Source organism: Camelus ferus, chromosome X (assembly GCF_009834535.1).
Source record: "Camelus ferus isolate YT-003-E chromosome X, BCGSAC_Cfer_1.0, whole genome shotgun sequence".
Taxonomy (NCBI): Eukaryota; Metazoa; Chordata; class Mammalia; order Artiodactyla; family Camelidae; genus Camelus; species Camelus ferus.
Window position 1 is genome coordinate 10,315,448 of NC_045732.1, and position 21,431 is coordinate 10,336,878.

The 21,431-nt window shown below is 41.1% G+C and overlaps 1 long non-coding RNA gene across 7 annotated transcripts in view; it reads left to right on the forward strand.

The window, feature by feature from the left end:
* LOC106730316 overlaps positions 1 to 21,431 on the forward strand; it is a 482,615-nt gene that overhangs the window by 352,147 nt on the left and 109,037 nt on the right. For all 7 annotated transcript variants that reach the window (XR_001366770.2, XR_004318051.1, XR_004318053.1 and 4 more), the window contains one exon: positions 2,660 to 2,772. This is a non-coding gene — a long non-coding RNA (uncharacterized LOC106730316). The remainder of the gene's footprint in view (positions 1 to 2,659; positions 2,773 to 21,431) is intronic.

Consider the following 21,431-nt stretch of genomic DNA (forward strand, 5'->3'; position numbering starts at 1 on the left):
ACTCAACTCTGTCTGTCCCTTGCGTCGTTTCCAACTTGTTACTTAAAGCCTCTTTGGTCACTGGCAACCCATCCTCCCTGGGGGACTAGAGCTGTGGTTCACTCCTCACGGCCCCCAGTGCCTGGCGCAGGGAGTCCTTGCCCCTGGGCACGTTCATATGGGTTCCTTCTTTTCTCTTCCCTGAGGTTAGACTTTGCTTGCCGTGGGCCCTTATTCAAGGAAATGAAGGAAATTTGAGACCTTTTGCATCAATGTTCATTTCACTAGCAACCTGTGAAGGGATGGCAGCTCCTGGTTCGTTATTTCTGAATATGCGTGTGTTACTGGGACGCGACGTGACTCTCCCTTGACCTGCAGTCTGAGTGGCTCTTGTTACGGTGATGTTAAGTCTAGACACAGTGCTGCCACAGAGCGTCGTCCTCAGTCCCTCCACCAGTTACTCGGGGACCCGGAGGGGTGCGGCCCCAGCTGGTGAAGGAGTCTGTGGCCCGCCCTCCACCCCGACACACCTGGCCTGAGTCCGGGCCACCTCCCTCCCTCCTTTGACATCACTGTCAAGTGGGGCTAGTATTTACCTTCTCCCGAGTTACGCTCTTACGTGCTTTGCATACTCACGTTGGTATTTGCGACGTTCCTCAAGTTCCAGAGATTCCTGTGCGAGCCTGAAGTGTGGCAAAGGACGATGGGCTTGGAGAGCTGTGTAAATGTGCAGCGTGGGGCACTTCAAAGCTGGGTCATAAGAGCACTCGTCTCAGGCGATTCCAAAGCTTCCCTGTGCTTCCTTTTACAGCCATTTGCCGGGGGTTTGGTTGACGTATTGTGACTCAGTTAAGTTCCAGGAGTCTCTGATTGTTACAATTAAAAGGACTAAATGAGATTATTTTTAATATGGCTCCCATGTATTGATGCTGGATTTACTTGTGACCAGTGAAAAATCCTAAGCCTGATCTGCACTGGAATATAAAGCATTCATTCTTATCAGATAATACATACCTCTCCGTCTAAACCCTGTGGTTTCACGAAATAAGCTGAATTTTTCTCCTTGGACAGAATATCTGAAAACAACATGGGACCTTAGCAAATCCAGTATGGCCAACATTTGGCTCAGCTCTCGTACTGAGACCTAAAGGTTCTCTGTTTGCATTGTTCCATTTAAACGTATTATTTCCCAGGTATGTAAACGTAAGCAGTATGATTATGTAAGTCGACACAGGTTCACAAACATTCCCTTATCTTGGGTATTTTTCCACCTCGCAAGAGGATTCATGAAAGTTTGGTTATGGGCTTAAGTAAAGAGTCATAATAAACAATCTATTATTTTGTAGGTTTGTATCAAATGTCCCAAATCGTTTTAGTTACTCATAGAACAAACACTGAGCACTGACGTATTTGTCCCATGGAGGAAATGCTCTGTGAGACTCTGACGAGGGAATTGCTGGGAAGTTTCTGGGCATTCCTGGGGACTGCGTGCACCCTGATTTCATTTCTGTGTGGTTTTGTTTGTTGCTCCAAAACATTACAATCAGGAGCCAAGTATTCAAGAAAGAAGATTTGGACAATGTTTATATTCTTGTGTGGATCATGTTAGACACCAAAAGATGCCTATGAAAGTGGATTGCAGGCGATCTTGTATGTAATTTATACATACATGTAGTTTATATAATTTTATTTACATGTATGTACTTTATTTACAAGTAACACATACAATCACAGCATGTTGTACATGTGATGCTACATGATCTCATCTCTCTGTATAATATTAGCTTTATAGCAAAACAGACAAAATGGAAGACCAGTGGTTATGAAAAGCCCACAGTGTTTCTACCTGCAACACCTCACTGAAAGCTCAGTAAGCCCCAGGTTTGTTCCCGTCAGCAGCCCACGTGCAAGGCCAGACTTTCCATCCTTCTGGAATCCCTGCTGCAGGCCCGGCGTTCCAGTTCTAGGCCGCATCACTTGCCCTGAACGCAAGGAGGAAACATTTTACCGAGTTCCGCTTAGCTTGTCAGACCCTCTCACTTCCTATATGAGTTAACGTGGACTCAGAAAGAAGAGAGATGAATACAAAGCAGGTTCTCAGGGTGCCAGACCAACATCAGGTCTGGTTTAAAGCCAGAGAAAGAAGCTTTCTAACAGTGACTCTTCACGTTCTGACCCCTAAGTATGAGTGTCCAAAGAGGCAAAGGACAGCTTCAGAGACTTCAATCAGTTCAGTCCCTGAAAGGGTTGAAATGGCCCTTGACAAGTGATTATTCCAGGTCTTTTAAAGACTGGGGCTAAATTACCATTTGACATTTTAAATTATTCTTCAGGAAGGTAGTTGTAAATAATTGCCTAGCCGTTTGTTATTTTTCTTACATAGTCACTTCATCTTGAAACTGCAGAATGCTATCAGTGAGGAAAACTGTTTCAGGTAGAATAAAATCTGACTAATGGCCAAGATAGGAATAAATAATCATCTATCCATGATTTCGTTCTGTTCCTACGTCCCGTAATATTCTGCATTTTAGGAGGTTATTCACTGTATTCTGCATCAGTCCAAAGGAAAAATGCAGGGGCTATTCCGAGTGATGACATTATTGTCTCAGTCTGTTCAGGCTGCTGTACAGAGTGCCATGGACTGGGTGGTTTACCAACAACAGACGTTTGTCTCTCACAGTTCTGGAAGCTGGAAGCCTGAGGTCAAGGCGCCAGTGGATTCAGTGTCTGCTGAAGGCCTGCTTCCTGGTCCATAGACAGCCGTCGTCCTGCCGTGTATCCATGCAGTGGAAGGTATGAGGGGGCTCTCCGGGGTCTCTTTTCTAGGGGCACTAATCCCATTCATGAGGGCTGCACCGTCATGGTCTCATCCCCTCCCACAGGACCCGCTTCCTAATACCATCACATTGGGGGTTAGGATTCCAACATGGGAGTGGAGGTGGGGTGGGGACACAGCCAGTAACTATTCTGTGTGGTGCGCGGAAAAGATGCTCCTGTACGTGTCGTATGACCGCTCTGACAAGCGCAGCCAGCCTGTGCGGGAGACAGCGGGGGTGCCCGATGTAAACACAGATACTAGCAAAGAAGTGTGTGAACGCCCGGACTTAAGGAACTAGATGTTGAGAGTTGTTGGCTTCTCAAAATAACACATGTGTGGGCAGCTGTACAAAAAGGGGTTAAAAAAATGTGTGGTTGATGGATTATCTGGGAAAATGTTGCTTAAGTTGCTTCCTCAACGTGAAAAAGGAACGGCTGTTTTAGGAGGTAAGTGTTCATTAACTCGCTTACCTGTTTTGCAATGAGTATTTTAAAATGTGTGGTTGATTGCCTGCAAAATGTTGTTTAAGTTGCCTCTTCAACATGAAAAAGGAACGGCTGTTGCAAAAGGTAAGTGTTCATTAACTCACTTATCCCTTTTACAATGAGTATTGATTTGTTTGGTGTCTGTCCTGTGCAAGGATTGGGTTAAGCATTAGAGAGAAAAATAGCAAACAAAACGAATTTCCAAGCAAACTGCATAGTTCCTCCCTCCCTTTACCAACTCTTGGTAAAGACAAATGTTAAGCAAACGGTTTTCAGAATGTGAGTTATGTATGTGTTACCCGACATGAAGGAGTCACCCGTGTGACTTCTATGTGGGAAAGTAGGTCATTTTCTGTGACAGTGACACTTGAATTGAAGTCAGAAAAAGTTAAGTGAAATTTTTACGTCAAGACCAAGTCATCCAGGCGAGTTCTTAACCAGACGCATGTGGACACTGATGCTCTGAGGTGGCCGAATTCAGTGGTGCTAAACTCGGGACCGAGGTCTCAGTTTTTCCTGCTCCACATCTAGCTAAGTTTCTTCCCATCACATCGTGTTTTCACTTCCAGTCTGCTTAGTTTAGGAACAGTAGCTTAGAAATGTTGTATTTGATTGCAGTGTCTTTGACTTACGCTTTGGAATTCTCGTTTGGTTTTCTTCTGTGTAGATTTAACTTATGTAAGTGTGTTTACTTCTTGATTAAGGTAAATTATTATTTAATCAAAGTGCGTCAACCAAATCCTAAAAAAAAAAACACAAAACCCCCCTATGCCATTTTATATTACTTACTGCTATTCTTTTAAAATAGCGAAGGAAAACTTGTACCATCCAAGAAACATTGCAGCTCAGGACGAATTTGACCTCCCCAGACATATTTTAAGACACTCACATATGTGTGATAATTTTTTCTCTTTCCCGACAAGAACAAAAACAGATTTATCTAGAGATTTATTAGCAAAACATGCTTTTGTGGCAAAATTAGCATGAATCTAACCTCTGAGATTTACACAAACAAAACAAGAAATTAAAAAAAAAAAAAGAAACTTTCCAGTTAACCTCTCGTTCGCAAGATAGAGCATATTTCAAAAATCCTCTGTGCGCGAGGGACTTCGGCGTCTGTTTAGACGTTGGATGATTTGGGGTTCTTCCGTGAAAGGATTTTTAGGTCTCCTTTGGAAATGAAAACAGACGTAAACTGTGAAAACGGAAATGCTTAAAAACAAAGCTTGTAATTCTGCTTTTGCTCCTTACAGCCGTGTAAATGGTAAGCTTAGTTGGGGTTGAAAAGTGAAAGGAAAAAACACAGATATGTTACTGGCTTGTACACCGTGCAGCCACAGTGAATTGTGTAAGCCTAGGGAGTGAAAAGGAAGCAAGATTGTCACGTTTCTGCTTCCAGACTGAGATTTCATTGTATGTAATTTTTTTTTGTTGTTTTGTTTTGTTTTTGCTCCACTGGGATTTTATCGCCAACTAATGCTGAAACGATTGTGCGTGTGGAATGGGCACACGTCTCATCAGTATTTATTCTTAGCAAGATTATGCCTTTTCCCAAACGTAGTACAATAATGCCAGAAATGTAGGAGTCTTAGGTTATTCTAGGTCAAATCGCATTTACCGTGAGTCCTTGTAGGAACTGTCTATCTAAACGGCTTTTCCAGAAAAAAGTTCAGTCCTCCTGGAACTTCACACAGGGGTGAGTTAGAAGATAAAATGTGTTGAAAGGTCCAGGAGACCTATGTAGATGGTGATGCCAGTGTAATTCCGCTGGATGGGAAACTGGGAAAGAAAGCATGCTTGGGGAAGAGTGAAGCACGTGCCCCGTAGTCGTACACGTCCTCTGTCCGGAGCAGCTTTGCCTACTCTCCAGCTCAGTCCTGGGGGGAGGTCAGCCTCACCTTGACGCCTGGATCCTGGTGAGGCCTGGGGGCATTTTAGAAGCCCAGTGCTATACTGTAGTTGAGATTTGGAACTGCTCTTGCTAAAGGTGCCCTGAGGGTCTGCAGTGGTCCATCAAACTGGCTCTCGTCCCCGGTCTCAGATGCGAGCCGGGTTCCCTGCTCAACAGGGAACCAGCAGTAATGCTTCAGAGCACAGCCCTTCCTCTGTCCCTGTCCTGAACCATCAGACCCTCCCGTCCTTTCCCCATCAGTGTGCCTGGGCCTCCCCCCATACCCAACCATCTCCTTAGGGACATATCACTAATACCCACTGATTCCTAGAATTTTCAGGCCAGGAAGAGCCAGATGCTTCCTCATGTGGGTTTCCAGGAGGTGGGAGGAGGAAGGGGTTCAGGGATCATCTCGCCTGGAATCACGTTGCTTATAAGAACGGTGGGCTTGTGAAAGGGGACGTGTGGCCACAGACAGTTTCTGGAGCCCCCGGATCTACAGGAGGAGCACTTTCTAACACAGTCCTTTGGGGCAAAGAAAAGCAGAGCTGGCAGACACGTGGAACCTGTCTGCTCTCACCCCACTTCCCTGCCAGAACCAGGGACGAAGTCCAGTCTGCCGAAAACTTCATTGAGCTGGTGTTGGCACAGGTTGAGATTGAAACGTGCTTCATTTTACATAATCAGACCTCAAGTATTTAAACAATAGTCCTCCTGGAACTTCACACAGGGGTGAGTTTGAGGACAAAAATGCATTGAAAGGGTCCAGGACACCTCCTACGTAGATGGCCATGTCATTGGCAGATTTGAGTGCATTTCCTGTTAAATCATGTGTCTTGCCTGATCTTGGTCACATCTCCCCACCAGGGCTCCACCCAGAGCAGAGGTTAATTACTTCCAGGAGGCTATTTTACCAAATGATTCCTGATGGGGAAGGGGACATTTGAGACACTGACTGGACAACTTAATTTGTGGGCAGATACTCATTCTGGTGGGAGCAGCAGGCCTGTGTTAGACATTTCATGCTGCACACAGCTCAGGAGTGGCACATAGCTAGGAACCTTATGTGGTTCTGGTTATGTGGTTTCTGGGAGAGGAAATATCGTGTATTTTACTGGAAGAGCACCTGAGGAGGGAGTCAACTTTGGGTAAGGAAAAACACACTGAGCTTCTGGAAGCTTCTAGAAGCTTCTAGAATCTGAAAAGCATGATTTCCAGAGTTGTTGGTGCTTCCGTGTCATAATGACTTGTACAATTCATGTTACCCTCCCCAGAGGGCAAGGAGACAGACAGAAATCAAGCAAAGAAAACCCGCTTTTCTCAAGTTTGTTTTACTGGGGTTTTGTTTTGTTTTGTTCTGTTTTTTAAAGGAAAGTTTGAAAATAGTAGTGTGGATTAGCCAAGGTTAGACATGCTGCTGTTTTCACTGGAGCAAGGATGGTCATGTCTGTGCCCTGCCCTCAGAGAGCTCGCAGTCTGTTGCAGGGGAGACACACTGTGAAGCGTCACTATTTGTAGAGTCAGTATTTGCGGGTTACCTCACTTGCTTACGTGTATCTGTAGCCCCCAGACCAACACTTGCCCTGTACCTGTCATCATCCGTGGACAAGCACGTGGCGAAAATTCTTAGTGGAGCAGCTCCCGTGGTCCCCCTGAAGTCAGAGCTCTGCCTGACTTTCTCAGCTCGCCTACTCCCAACAGGTGTCCTTAACTGGTCTAAAAAGTTGCTCACATTTTTGTGATTTCGGCTGACGATTTCGCTGCTTAAAATGACTGTGGGCGTGGTCTGAAGTCCCAGGGTGGTGTTCCTCCTTGCGGGAAGACGGTGGTGAGTCTCATGGGGAAAGCACGAGTCAGATAAGCTTCGTTCGGGGATGAGCTAGAGGGCTGGTGGGCGTGCGCTCAGTGTTAGTGTGTCAGCAATATCGCTCCAGTACGGGTCTTCCTGCGGAAATGTGTGAAACGAGGTTACACACTGATCCAGGGATGCAGTGTTGGGCCTGGAGCTTGCAGGCATCTGACCGGTGATTCCTCCAGGAGCAATGGTCCAGTGTACCCTAATTCACTGAGTGTGGTGCTTTATAGAACAGTGACACCAGAGGGGAGGAGGGTTGGCTCTGTGTATGCATGCAGCCACGTTACTGGGCTACAGGAGACATACACGGGTGTCACGGGGACAGAATAGCCTCACCCAGAAAAGGGAGGGCGCTGTGAAGCCCAGCCTAACTGTACCTCAGAGCCATAAAACCCAGCCCTAGAAGGCCATCTGCTGTCTTGGTGACCACGCCTACCTGTAGCTTGATTCTCCCACCAGCTGACGAGTCCCTGGAGTAGTGACCGTTATCTAGATAATTTTGGTCCGCTGACAGCTAAACTATAGAAAGGAGATTGAAAATATTCTCCTGGATACTGTAATACCAAAGATTTCACATAGATGGAGACTTGTTTTGTAGAAAAGGCCCTTCAAAAGATACTGCAAATGCCAAATGTGACCAAAGTGAGATTAGTGTTGTGTTTTAAATATTAATGCAAAGAGCCAAATAAAATCTTGGCTCATAGAAACTTGTTTCCTTTTTCCCAGTGTTCCCTTTGTACGATAAATTACCTGGCCAAGAGCCAGAGTGATGTTTTGAAAATATAAACTGAGGCGGTAGAGACAGATGAACAGGTGGAGCACAAAAGAGTTTTAGGGCCGTGCAGGGATTCTGGATGACACTCTAACGCTGGATACATGTCATGATACCTTTGTCCAAACCCACAGACTGTTCAGCACAAAGCGTGAGCCCTAATGTTAAGTGTGGACTGTGGGTGACCATGATGTGTCAGCACAGGGTCTTCACTTGTAACAAATGTATAATCTGGTGGGGGATGTTGATACGGGAGTGAGGGTATGTGCATGGTGGGTATATGGGAACCCTCTGTCCCTTCCTCTCAGTGTTGCTGTGAGTCTAAAACTGCTATCTAAATACCTAAATAATTTAAAGTCAAGTCTAATACATGTTACATATATGCATATATACACATACTAGGTCAAGCTGCTCTCTTGTTTCTAAATCTTGCATTATCCTTAAAGGAAGGTCTACATTCCTTCACATAACCTGGCCCAAAGCTGATCAGATCTCATCTCCTGTCACTATCCTTCTATTATTAGCAGATACAGGTACAGGTACTCTGAGATGCGAAGCTTAAATAGCTATTTTTTAAAAGAATATAAAACGACAAAATCTGAAGTTCAGTGCAGGGTCTTAGAATAGAAGGAGCCTTCCAAAGACTCATTAGTTTTATGGTAAATTCAGTATCAGTCATTAATCCACTGCCAAACTGGCGTTCTTTTAAAATGTTCATTGAAGAGGCCAAACCCATTCCCAGCTCAAAGTGCTCATGTTAGCTCCAAGTTGGATCCTTCTCATCATTCAGCCACCGGAAGTGTCAGCTTTTCAGAGATGAGGCCTTGGGTGCCACATCTAACGTATTTCACACACACCCCAACTCCTAGGTCAGTCCATGTGCTGTTGTGTTGTTTCATCTTTTCACGCTCTGGAGTTGCACTGTGTTATGTTACATTATGTTGTGACATTGTTAACCTTACGATGCATAGGTTGGTTTGGAGCAAATACAGATTGAATGAATGAATGAACGAATGAATACAGGAGTAAACTTACCTGTACTTAAAGAGCACTTCATGCAGCGTTATATCCCGGAAATCTAAAGATTGGGTCGTGTTCACCTTAGTAAACATGTTGATGGGGATGGTCACAGTGACAAAGCAATGAGATTCTCTCACTAGTGCACAAAAACAGACTGTCTGAAAAGACAGTCTTTTTAACAGAATTCCTTGGTGAAATCAGAAGTGCTTACTGGTTTCTTAATCTGAGAGTTGACAACACTCATCTCGGCCTCAGCTAGGCACAGAGGCAACAGAAGCCTTCGTAGGCACAGTCAGAACTAAGAGAAGTGTTCTGTCATCCCCAGAATGTTTAAACAACTCATGGAAGTGCTAGCTACTAAAACCTTACGGGAAACTTTGAAAGGATTCAAAGAATTCACTTATGAAAGATACTTGTATAAAAAAGTTTCTATACCCAAATAACACTCAGGAAAAAAGTATGTAAGAAATAGGACATTCATACTTGCAAACAAAATAATTACATTCCCAGGAGTAAACGTAGCAAGTACTATGAATGAAAAATATGAAGGAAGCCATAAAGATACGAAAATTAAAGTGCTTCAGAACTCGGAGGCATAAATTGTCACCGAGATGGCGCAATATTGTGGAAATGTTGATACTCCCTGAATGAATCTCTAAAAATTCAAGTCAACCCCAGCCAGATCCCCTTTGTTGACTTTTAAGTTTCATCTGGAGTGAAAGAAAAGCCAGAAAAATACGGAAGAGAGAAATTATGGGGCGTTGGAACATACGGACCTATAAAATTAAAGCAATAATAAACACATCCTGGAAACAGGCACATGAGAAAAGCAAGGAGATGGTAACAGACAGCTGGGAGCAGTAGCTCATAAAGCTGGCATTCCAGATCTGGCATGAAAAAATGGATTGCTCTAATGGAAACTGGATGCCTCTCACTCCACACAACAAAAGGTGTTATATAGATTTTTTTTAATTACATGTAGTAAACAAACTATAACACCACAGGAAAAAAAATACCCACGGGTGACTTTTGTAACGTTCTATTGAAGAAAATATTCTCATGTTATGATGATTAGAAATGATCTTGTGAAGGAAAACCTTGATATTTATTCTATATGCAAAATACACTGTATAAAAATCCAGAGGACACAATTCCCTGGAAACAAATGGCCATACTTCAGTAAGCAAAAAATTGATGTCCATTATTGACCCCTCAAAATAACCTTCGCAGTCAACAAAACAAAAATGAATGAAGACATGAACAGGCAATTTCCAGAATAAGAGAAAAAAATAGCCAATAAACACATAAAAAAAATCAAACCTCTCTGCTGTCCCACCTGCCGAAAAATAATTTTGCAAGATTTTACTTTTTTTTCAGTTATTTTGGCAAAGATTTAACAATGTAGTAACATCATAGGTTTTTTTGTATATTTTTTTTTATTGAAGCATAGTCAGTTTACAGTGTTGTATCAATTTCTGGTGTGCAGCATAATGCTTCAGTCATGCATATACATATATATTTGTTTTCATATTCTTTTTCATTATTGGTTACTGCAAGATACTGAATATAGTTCCCTGTGCTATACAGTAGAAACTTGTTGTTTATCTGATTGTATATATAGTAGTTACTATCTGCAAATCTCGAACTCCCAACTTGTCTCTTCCCATCAACTTCCCCACTGGTAACCATAAGTTTGTTTTCCGTGTATGTGAATCCTATCCTGTTTTAAGAGCTAAAAAATGGACACCACTGTACAATTTGGTGGTATTAGGAATTTACAAATATACTCAAATTTATGTTTAATCACTGTATGTTCACTTTTAAAGTGTATATACTTCTTGCTAGTGTGATGAACTTCTGATGAGCTAATTTGTGAAAATATTTGGAAAAGTGCACAAAGATCTGGAAACTAGGAATAAATGTACAGATACACAAGTTCGATTATTTATTTTTATATAGCAAGAAGTGAACATCTATTGTTCACAGCCGAGAATTATTAAATGACTTGTCTGACATTTAGCCGGTGGATAGCATCCAGCCCGCAGGGTGACACTGTGGAAGTGAAAGTTGCTGTGAAAAGGTGTCGATAGTGTCTTGTTAGGTACACGTGTAGTAAGATCCAGTGTTTGCAGACATACGCAGCCAGTATGCTCTGTGGCTCTCTCTGAGGGGCAGAATCATGAGGGATTCTTGACGGAGTGTTTAGTTTAAAAATTTTAAAACCTATCTCTATATACAAATCCATTACTTTGAGAACAAGGAAAATAAGTAATAATATGCACTGTTCAAGCCAAAGTACCTAAATCATAAGAAAAGAATCTGTTCCAGAAATATCACTGGGGAGGCAAGATTTGTGTGAGCAAAATAGGCAGCTAATACTTAGAATAAGTGTTTCTTCCCCCCTGAAAATGGAAAGCAACTTTATTTATTCATTATATTTTAATTGATGTTGAGTCGGCTTACAGTGTTGTGTTAATTTCTGGTGTGCAGCATAGTGATTCCGTTATACACATATACACACATATATATTCCTTTTCATATTCTTTTTCATTATAGGCTATTACAGGATATTATTCAATAATATGTTCCCTGTGCCATAGGAGCTTGTTGTTCATCTGTCTTACAGATACTACTTAGTATGTACTGGTCCTGAACTCCCAGTTTATCCCTCTACCCCCCGGTAACCATAAGTTTGTTTTCTATGTCTGTGAGTCTGTTTCCGTTCTGTAAATAAGTTCATTTGTGTCATTTTTTAGATTCCACATATATGTGATAGCGTACGATATTTTTCTTTCTCTGTCTGACTTACTTCACTTAGTATGACAATCTCTAGGTCCATCCATGTCACTGCAAATGGCATTTTTTATTATTTTTTATGTCTGAGTAGGGTTCTATTGTGTGTGTGTGTGTGTGTGTGTGTAGTGTGGAGAAAAGGGAACTCCTACACTGTTGTTGAGAATGTAATTTGGTGCAGCCATTATGGTAAACGGTATGTAGATTACTTAAAAAACTAAAAATAGAGTTACCCTATGATCCAGCAATCCCACACCTGGGCGTTATCTGGAGGAAACTCTAATTTGAAAAGATACATGTTATCCCAATGTTCATAGCAAAACTATTTCCAATAGCAAGACATGGAAGCAACCTAAATATCCATCAACAGGTGGTCGGATATAGAATAAATGTTTTAACTTGAGGACAGAGAGCAAGAAACACAGGCTTTCTAGTTGAAATATAAGAGATGCCTCCTTCATAGACAGAGAGTCAACCTCAGTTTGCTAGCATCTTGCAACTCTATTTCTCCCGATATGTTGAGGTGACTGTGCTGCATACCTGGAGAATAAAATAATAAGTGGCCGCCAACAAATCCTTCTTTTCTGTTCAAGTCAAGAAGAGGAGAAGTTTATACCCGGTAAGCCCAAATTAAGTGCTTTATGGCATAAAGAGGGTGAAATCTTTTTTCCCCTGAATAAATGCTGTTTTATATTCATATTCTTGCCATAAAAACATAATGGCATGGTCTGGGGCAAGTCTTTGAGAATTGTCATAATTTTTCTATCATTTTGGAAACAAATCTCTAAGACTTGGCCTGTAACTTGAAGATTGGGCCATGGTAAGACTCGTAAGGTCTTCCTGGGGCCCAGGGTCAGGTTGACTTTGCAAACTTTCCAATCTGGAAGAAATCGAGCAGGTCTCTCCAAAAGCTGAGGTGTGAATGGTGGAGACAGATGGTGAGTGCACATTTCATTAGGTGTCTGAGTTTCCTAAGCACTGGAGGTTCCGTTTTTCCTGGATTCCCATGAAATTTCATAACACATTTAAATACCTTTGTGTGAGCGTGTGTGTGTGTGAGCTGGACTGATGGAGTTTCCATTCCTCACAATCAAAAGAGTTCCCACCGCATATTTCCATGTGTTTCCAGCACGACAGGAACAGCTCCTCTCTAGGATAGGTGGGAAACAGACATCAGTAAATGACCTGGTCAGAAGGCAAACGATTCACTTGGCCCTGGTCACTTCTATCACATTCTGAGCCTCCAGCACACGGTCGGCAGGAGCAAAGCGTCACCTGCAAGTTGTAACACTGCATCAGAAATGGTGGACACGTGGGAGGTGGGTAAGGATGTATGTTTCATGGTTTGTAACTCAGTCGCACATTTAATCTGCTTCGTGATTGGTAGCGGTTGACAGTGTTTTTGAATGAATGACAGATTCCACCCGAAGTGTTTAGTTCAGGGAAATTCTGCAGCACGTTCAGAACAAGCCGAATGATTGAAAGTCAATGCCGGTAACTCCACGTTGACTTGTTTTATTGTTTTCCTGAAGGATGGTATATGGGAAAGCTTGGAGTGGACAAGCTTTCTGGCACGACAAATCACCCCTCTGAATTGGTTGGTTTGGAGTTTTCTGTTGTTAAAATAAATTGGAAAAATGGAAAGGCTTTTGGATTGTTTTTCCTACTTAACTCAGTTCAGCTTGGATCAATCAACCAGGCCCTGAAGCTGTATTGGATGCTGTTGTAGGCCTCAGACTTCTGTGGGTGGCTCCACGCCTCTGTGCTGTGTCCGGACAGACAGCCGGGACTGTGAAGCTCTGCTTTGCAGGGAAAGCAAGAGGCAGAGTTATGAGCGGTGACTTCTGTAATCACAGAAACATACATTTTCTTGTTTTTCCATGTTGCTTCCCAGTAGCAGAGGAACTACGGGAGGGACCACAGGAATGCCAGATGACATTAAAAAAATTTCTTCGCATAGAAAATATTTCCTCTTGATTCATATTACAGGGTGACAGCAAGTCTTTTTTTTTTTTTTTTTTAGATTCGTGCAAGTTGAAGACAGTAGTAAAGCATTTTGCAAACTGTGTCATGCAGCAGTGAGCGCTCGTTAATGTACTCATGCATTTGAGATTCAAGTATTCATTTCATTGCTTCCATATCTTTTGATGAGACTTATTTTTAAAAACCTACCCCCAACAATACGTATTTCTGATAATACTGCCAGTGTTAGTTTAGAGGGTGGGAAACGGTGGTTAACTAGTAGTTTTGTTTATCTGAGAATAGTTTGGCTGCTGCTTTCTCATCAGGTAGCAGATGTGTATTACTGGATTTCTTTAGTGCTGTGAATTGATGATTACCCATTAGTTAGGACACTAAGCAGACCTTCCTTCTCACTATAACTCTGTGTCTCCATCTGAGAGTTTGAGAACTATATTTTGATAAGTCTTTAAATTTTTTCCAATAATTCTGTAAATTCAAATGATTATGTTCCAGGTAGAGTATAAATATTTTAAAATTAAGCACATTCCCTGCCCCTTACAGTGACATGACCATAAGGGACATGCAAGGTACATTCTGAATTTTATTCTGATCCATGTAATTATACAGAAGGTTTTACAGGTTCGTAGGAAAAGGGCAAGCCCAGCGGGGAAAAAAAGCAAGAAATGTAATAGACCGTTTCAGAATTATAAATTGCATATGAAATGCTCACTGAAGAAATGCTTAAACTGAAAAAAAAAAAAGAATTAAAAAGACATTACCAGAGAAGATAACATTTTAATCTATCAGTTTGAAAAAAAACAGCCAAGAAAGCTAACATGCAGTAGTGGAAAGAGGAGCATGTTTTTACACACCGTTAGTGGCGATGCAAAATGACAAGGCCTTTGCGGAGGACGTCAGGGAGAATACCTATTGTGAATTTGCATACCTGGCATGAACATTTCCATTACAATTCTCAGAAATTTTACCACAATCACACGAGACAAATACACAAGAAGTTCTTTTCTGTGTTATTTTGCAGAGATGTAACAAACTTCCCATAGACCAACATTATAGCACTGGTTTAAGAAAATCACACGTCAGCACGTAGAGCTGCTAAGAACTGCTCCAGACGTGTCTCCATTGCTTACAGAAAGTTCTGTGTTACATGGTTTTAAATTTTAAAACATGTAGTACTGTTGGGGAGGGTATAGCTCAGTGGTAGAGTGTGTGCTTAGCAGGCACGAGGTCCTGGATTTAAGCCTCAGTTTAATAAATAAATAAGCAAGCCAAATCACCTCCCCCACCAAAAATTTTAAAAATAAAATAAGTAGTACAATTAATTAATCTTAGTATAATAAATATTAGTACTAGAAGATACATATGTTCAGTGCAGTCATATCTGCAGCCAGTGTGTAGAAACAGTGTGTACTAAGCTAAGTGTGTTGTGTAATTTGGGGGGACAGAGGAAATGGGGGGATATAGATCCAAAGGCCAACTTTTTCTTTATTCCCCATTTTAAAAATTTTTAGAATTCTTATTAATTAAACTTGTAGATTGATAAAAAAAAACAGAAACAATGTGTTTTCAAAATTTTTTTTTATAAAACACACAAATTGTAGAAGCCTTTTGTGTCCCTCTGCAGCTCACTTTCTTTTCTCTGCAAAAATATGATAAAAACAGTCCAGTGTCACTGCATCATTGGGAAAAAACTACACAGCATTACCTGGCAATGATCTGTGGTTTGTAAGAGGTAACGCAAATGTCACTCTGTGTGATTATACGTGTGAGTGCAAGTTACTGTTCACTTAAATGACTCAGGTAGCTTTTGCTTAGTTACGTAAAACTGGAGACTGTTTCTCCTCAAAATATTTTGAAGAAGCATCTGAGGCCCATGATTTTGAAAGTCAGAACCAGGGTCCTCATGAATGTTACCAATTGTAGCATCACAGTGAGCATATTAGACAAGTGTCAGGCGTCAGTGTTTCCTAAGTTTTCTCGTTTTTGTCCCTTCCTTTGCCACAGTGAAGAGTGGGCCGCCGTGCTTCCCTGTCTGTGGTCTGAGCTCGTGCGGCTGCATCTGTCTGGTGGGACTCGGGCGGACGGGGGGTAGGTTGAGAGTCTCATTCATGTGGTGGTACCAGGCACACAGTGCAGTTCCGTGTCCAGGACGTCGCCTGGGTCGACCCCATTCCACAAGCAGACCTTTTGTACGTGTACGTGATGGATCAGCCCATGGGGTGAAGTGGACTAGCTCCACCTGGCTTATCACTGATGTTCACGTAACTTTCCAAAGCCGAGCAAGGTGCTTTCCACTGCTGCTTCTGGGTGGCTTCTCCGTTCTCGTGCTGGCTTGTGAAGCAACATTCTTATTTCTCCTTTAAAAAGTAAATGGTAGAAATAGATTTAGTAGAATGCTAGAGGTTGGCCGAGTGCTAGCGTACCCACTGGGATATATTATAAAACCTGAGAGTGGGTTTCAGAACAAACCCAAGTGAATGTTGGAAAGATACACATGGTTTGGGAATACTGTTTTTATTTTTATTTATATTTATTTTTTTAATCGAGGTTTAGTTGATTTGTAATGTGTTAGTTTCAGATATACAGCAAAGTGATTCAGTTGTGTGTGTGTGTATATATATATATATATATTTTAATATTCTTTTCCATTATATGTTATTACAAGACATTGAATATAGTTCCTGTGCTACACAGTAGTTCCTTGGGGAATGTTGTTTTTAAATGAAATTAAGTTAATCTTATAATGTTTTAAAGTGAATACATATTTCTTATAAGCCATTTCGAAAAAAATATAGTCAGCTAGCTGTTGGCAATCATTATGTGGTATATGGCCTTACATATTTACCAATTTATGGCTTTATATTTGTTCTGTATTTACCAAAATGAGTTATTTTTTCATTTTATGTTATCATATCCATGTGAAAAATGTTACTAATTCCATAATGTACCATCTTATTTTTTATATTTTTCTGTTGCTGAGCATTTTTTTCTTTTTAGCTAATCATTCATATTGACTAATACTTTGACAAAATTGTTAATGTTTGGTATATGTTAATAGTTGATACTGTTACAACTTTTTAATATCCTTGGGATGAACTTCCAAATGTGAAATTCTCAAAGAAAGCACGTACTCGTATTTTAGGCCTGACACGTTATGCCGAAAAGCTTACCGGGTTGCAGTTCATAGCCACTGCACACTCTCAGACAGAAGACGGTCTTAACTTCTCAAATGTTTGGCCATTTTAATCAGCTGAAAGCTTGGTTTTTGGTTTTGTTTTTGTTTTTGTTTTTTGCGATGTGTGTTACTTTCAGTAGTGAGTTGAATACTTTCCTATACGCTTTTCAAGCCACTGTACTGAGGTATGATTGACGTGTAAAAGCTGTGCTTCGTTAATGTACACAGCTCCGTGAGTCTGGGGATATGCATACACCTTTGGAAACATCCGGCCATCAAGGCCATGGATACACCCATCACCTCCCAAAGTTTCCTCCCCTCCTCTTTGTTATTATTTGTGTGTGTGTCTGTGTGTGTGTGTTAAGGATACTAAACATAAGATCTACCTCTTGGCAGATTGTAATTGTACAATACAGTCCTGTTTGCTGTGGATAGCAGTGCTGTATAGTAAATCTCCAGAATTGACTCATCTTGCAGAACCGAGACTTGGTACCCTCTGAGCATCACTTCCTGTCTCCCCCTCCACCGTACCTACTTCTTTTTTCACCATACCTACCTCCCAGTTTGCATGGCAGTTTTACTTTAATGAGTAGAACCACATGTCTTCTTCATAGCTGTCTCTTTGAAAATAAACTTAATGTATCTGCTGCTCCGTGCTAGACATTTTGCAAAAACACTGCTACTTAAGAATAAGAAAGTTGATCATAGTCAGACTATGACTATATTATTACACTCTGATGTAATTAATGAAAAGGTAATAAAACATAAAACAGTATATTGTACATACAATAAAATGATAATTACTGTACTCAAGGATTGTAGAGCAGGGTATGTTTAAGTTACATAATTATTTGAGTGAAACTCAGGTGATGTAAAATGTCTTGGGAATCCCATCTTTGAAGTTTCTTCAAGAATCACGACATAGTCCTTTAAACATTTTAAAAACAAATCTTAAAAAGATGATTTTGGAATTCTGAAAAAGGTTGTAAGTTATCTGGAGACTATATCATTAGGAGAAAAAAGTAGGAAACATTATCCTCAAAAATAAATTTTTAATAGCAAAGAAATAGAGCTGTAGTCATGAGAGATCATTAGTCATAAGATCTTGGTGCGCGCTAATCACACTGCTGCATAGTTTGCAGAGCTGAACTTTGGGGGTAATGAATGATGTCTGTTAGGAGCCCACCTAGAATCAAGGACTCCTGGGAAGTCAGAACTAGAAGGCCCATGGACGTTGTCCTGCTTAAGTCCCTTGTTTCAAATGAGGAAACAAGCCCAGAGAAGTTAAATGGCCTTACCGAGGCCCAAGTTACCCCAGGTGCCATTCTGAGGAGGAATAAAATCACAGTCTCTGAATTCGGTCCTTCATGGAAACATGGAGAAGCCAAAGGATATTTTGGTAGCAGTGTCTCCTTTGTGAGGTGACAACTCATGAGAAAATCATGCTGAAGAAATGGATGAATGGATGTGGACGATCATAAACTAAAACTTAGAAACACTCCAAAAAATATCGTAAATTAAGTGACGATGTAAGAAAAAAATTGTAGAAACACTTAATCTACTGAACCATGAATTTTGAGAGAAGGGATTGTATTTTTTGAATCTCTGCACTTCAGGTCCTGGGCGAAAGCACCCCACCCATAGAAAGTTCTTAAAGCTGTTGTTGAAAAAATGCTTAACAGTTTCACAAGGGGTCCATAAAACAATGAGATGAGTTGCATCAGGGTTACCCTTCATCGGAGGAGACCTGGCATCGGGCAGGTGCACAGGAAAATGTGTGTTTTCAGCTGGAGTATTTGCACCGCCAGGACTGATTTTAAATCCCAGCTAAGTCCTGTGTATCAATGTGGACTGTGCTATAAAAGCGACTTCTCTTCAACATCATGTAACTTACAATAGGGAAAGTCACCTTCAACCAAGATAAGTGAAGAGAGAAGTTCTGGGGTTTGTGGGTGAGGCTGAAACACTTGGGATCCTTTTTGCCCCTGCCATCTGTGTGGGGTACAGCTCCCTCTCGACCTTTGAACCCCTTTGTTCTCATGGAAGGTCACTGTCCAAGCTCAGGGCACCCTGAAGGGTCTGTTGGGTGTTGGTGGCAGTGGCAACGTGGCTGCAGTCAGCTGATTGCCCAGGACACATGTAAGGTGTCCCGGATGCCCTTGGGGCTCCTGCAGTGGTTCGCATTAGACACCAGAGAGTTGAGTTTCCCTTTCCTCGCAATAGCTTTCATCTGTTTTCAATAAGAAGAAACAGACACAGGTGCAGTTGTCTTTTGCAGTCCATAAATCTCACAGAGAACGCATTCTTTTTTTTTTTCTTTTTGGCCTCCCTACGAAAGGCTGCCGAGGTTTGCCAGGCATCCAGGACCTTGCTCTGGAGGCGTAACCTCTGAGCCCCGCTCAGTCCACAGCGAGAGACCCAAGCAGTGCACCTGTTTAAACCATCTGCAGAGCCAAAACGGAATACTTTTTTTTTTTTTTTTTACAGTTCATTTAAACTAACGGAATTCACATGGTTGGAGCCAAATTCTGCAGTCAGGGTATCTGTGGGGACATAGCTGGGTCTACCCGCAACTAATGTGCACAGTTAGTGCTAACACACGTTTATATGCGGAAGTGCTTTAGAAATCGTCTGTTGATGAGCTCATGTCGGAAATGAAGAAACCAAAGCATCTGATCAGATAGAGTGACCTGTGTCTTACAAGGTCACTGAAATATGGCAGACACAACTAAACCGTCTTTACAAATGCTCAGCTCGATTCCCATCTGTTAAATCTGTCCATATTAGCTAAATCCTAAATAGACAGTTTGTTTCAAGGATCTTTTTAACGAAAAAAAAAAAATCGTGCCTACAGTTGAAAATCGTACAATGATGATCTGCTGTTGTGTAACTGTTGTTTGAGTAACCTTCCTAACCTTTTCATTTATAAAATCAGACACTTAAATGCTAACTTGTAAAAATAAGCTACTAGGATGAGTCTGTCCTGCATACTCACCACCTCGGATGCGTGTGTATGGTTACCTTTAGTCTGAAAGAAGAAATGAAGCCTTTGGTGACATCCTACACCTTGAGCAAACTCTTCTGTTCCATTACCTGTTTCCTCTTACCTAATGTAATTAATGCCTATTATTGACATTTTTCTGCCCTTCCACTAGTTTTCTGCTTGAGGAAGGACTGAAAGTATGCTTCAGATCTCAAGCATTATGAGCAGAACGAATCATTCATGACTGAATTTCATGTCAGAAATAGGGCTTCATTATGCCTGAGAAGTATGCCCTTATGGGAAGTGAGACATCTTGACTGATGAACACGGATGTGTCAAGTCTCAGCTATTAGTCGAGATTCTGCTATAGTCTTGCCCTGATTTCTGTGATACTTTGATACTATGATCACAGAAATCAACATCTGCTTTTAAAAAGTGACATTATCGTATTTAATAATATTGCTTCCTGAATGACAGTCTGTGTAAAGAGATGCTTGTATAAAAACATAAGGGTTTAATAGGACTGATAAAACCTAATATTAATGAATTTCCCAAGATTAAATCAGCCAGTTAAATTACATGGCTGCTTGTGAATTTAGAGCAATTCCAAAAGGTACATCGTGTATTATGTGGTTGCACCGTCTAGTTTTTAAGAGGAGACATTTGAAACTAAATTTCCATCACTACTAAATTTTAGGAGCTATTAAGGAGGGATGTGAAAATGGGTAAGAATAGATTATCTTCTCATTTGAATTATCATTTCTTTATGCGATTCAGTATACGAAATGTAATTCCTACGACTCTAATCAAAACATTTGGAAGGAGGTGGGGGCCCTGGAGCACACAAATGATGACATAACATAAAAAAAAAAAAAAAACTAGAATAGATGTAGGACAAAACTGAACTGTTTTTGAAAAGCAGCAGTGAATGGGGCCTAAGTGTTGAGAATTGGGAAGTGGCCACCAGGAAGCACTGAGTTAATGGTTCAGGAACTGATAGACGTACACATGTAAATTTCAGAAGTGTTTCCAAAGATGGTTAAGGAATCAAGCTTACGATAAAGGTAGCATCTTCATCCGTGGAAATGGGTCACGTTGCCTGGTAAGCAGGAATGAGACAGCTGGCTATTGTGAAAACAAAGTTATGTCTTAACTCACAATCTACAGCACAATATCCAGATGGAGTAAAGATTCAAAAATAAAAATAAAAGAAATGCTGAAACAGAAATATAGTTTTTAAAAATCAGGGGCTAAGGTAGTCTTTCTAAGACTTGCACAGTGATTAAAACAGTAGATATATCTATTTTAAACTGCTGGTGTATCCCAGGGGCTGGAAAGCTGGACCAGTGCACCACTTCTAACCTGGGAGTGCATTTGGTGTGGCTCAGTCTAAGAGTGGTTTTCATATGTTCAAAGGGTTATTAAAAAAGAAAGAAAGAAAACAAGAAAGGACCAAAGGAAGAAAAACAGAAAAAAGAGGAAAATGAAACAAAACAGAGAATGTGCAACACAGATTGTAGGTAATCCACAAACCATAAAGTACTCACTGTCTGGACTTTACAGAAAATTCTGTGTCCTGCCTATTTATCCTGTGTTCACACCAGATAAATGAAAATGTTAACATCACCAGAAACAGTAAGAGTCAAATGAAAATTTGGGGTGAGAAGGATTTGAAACGTA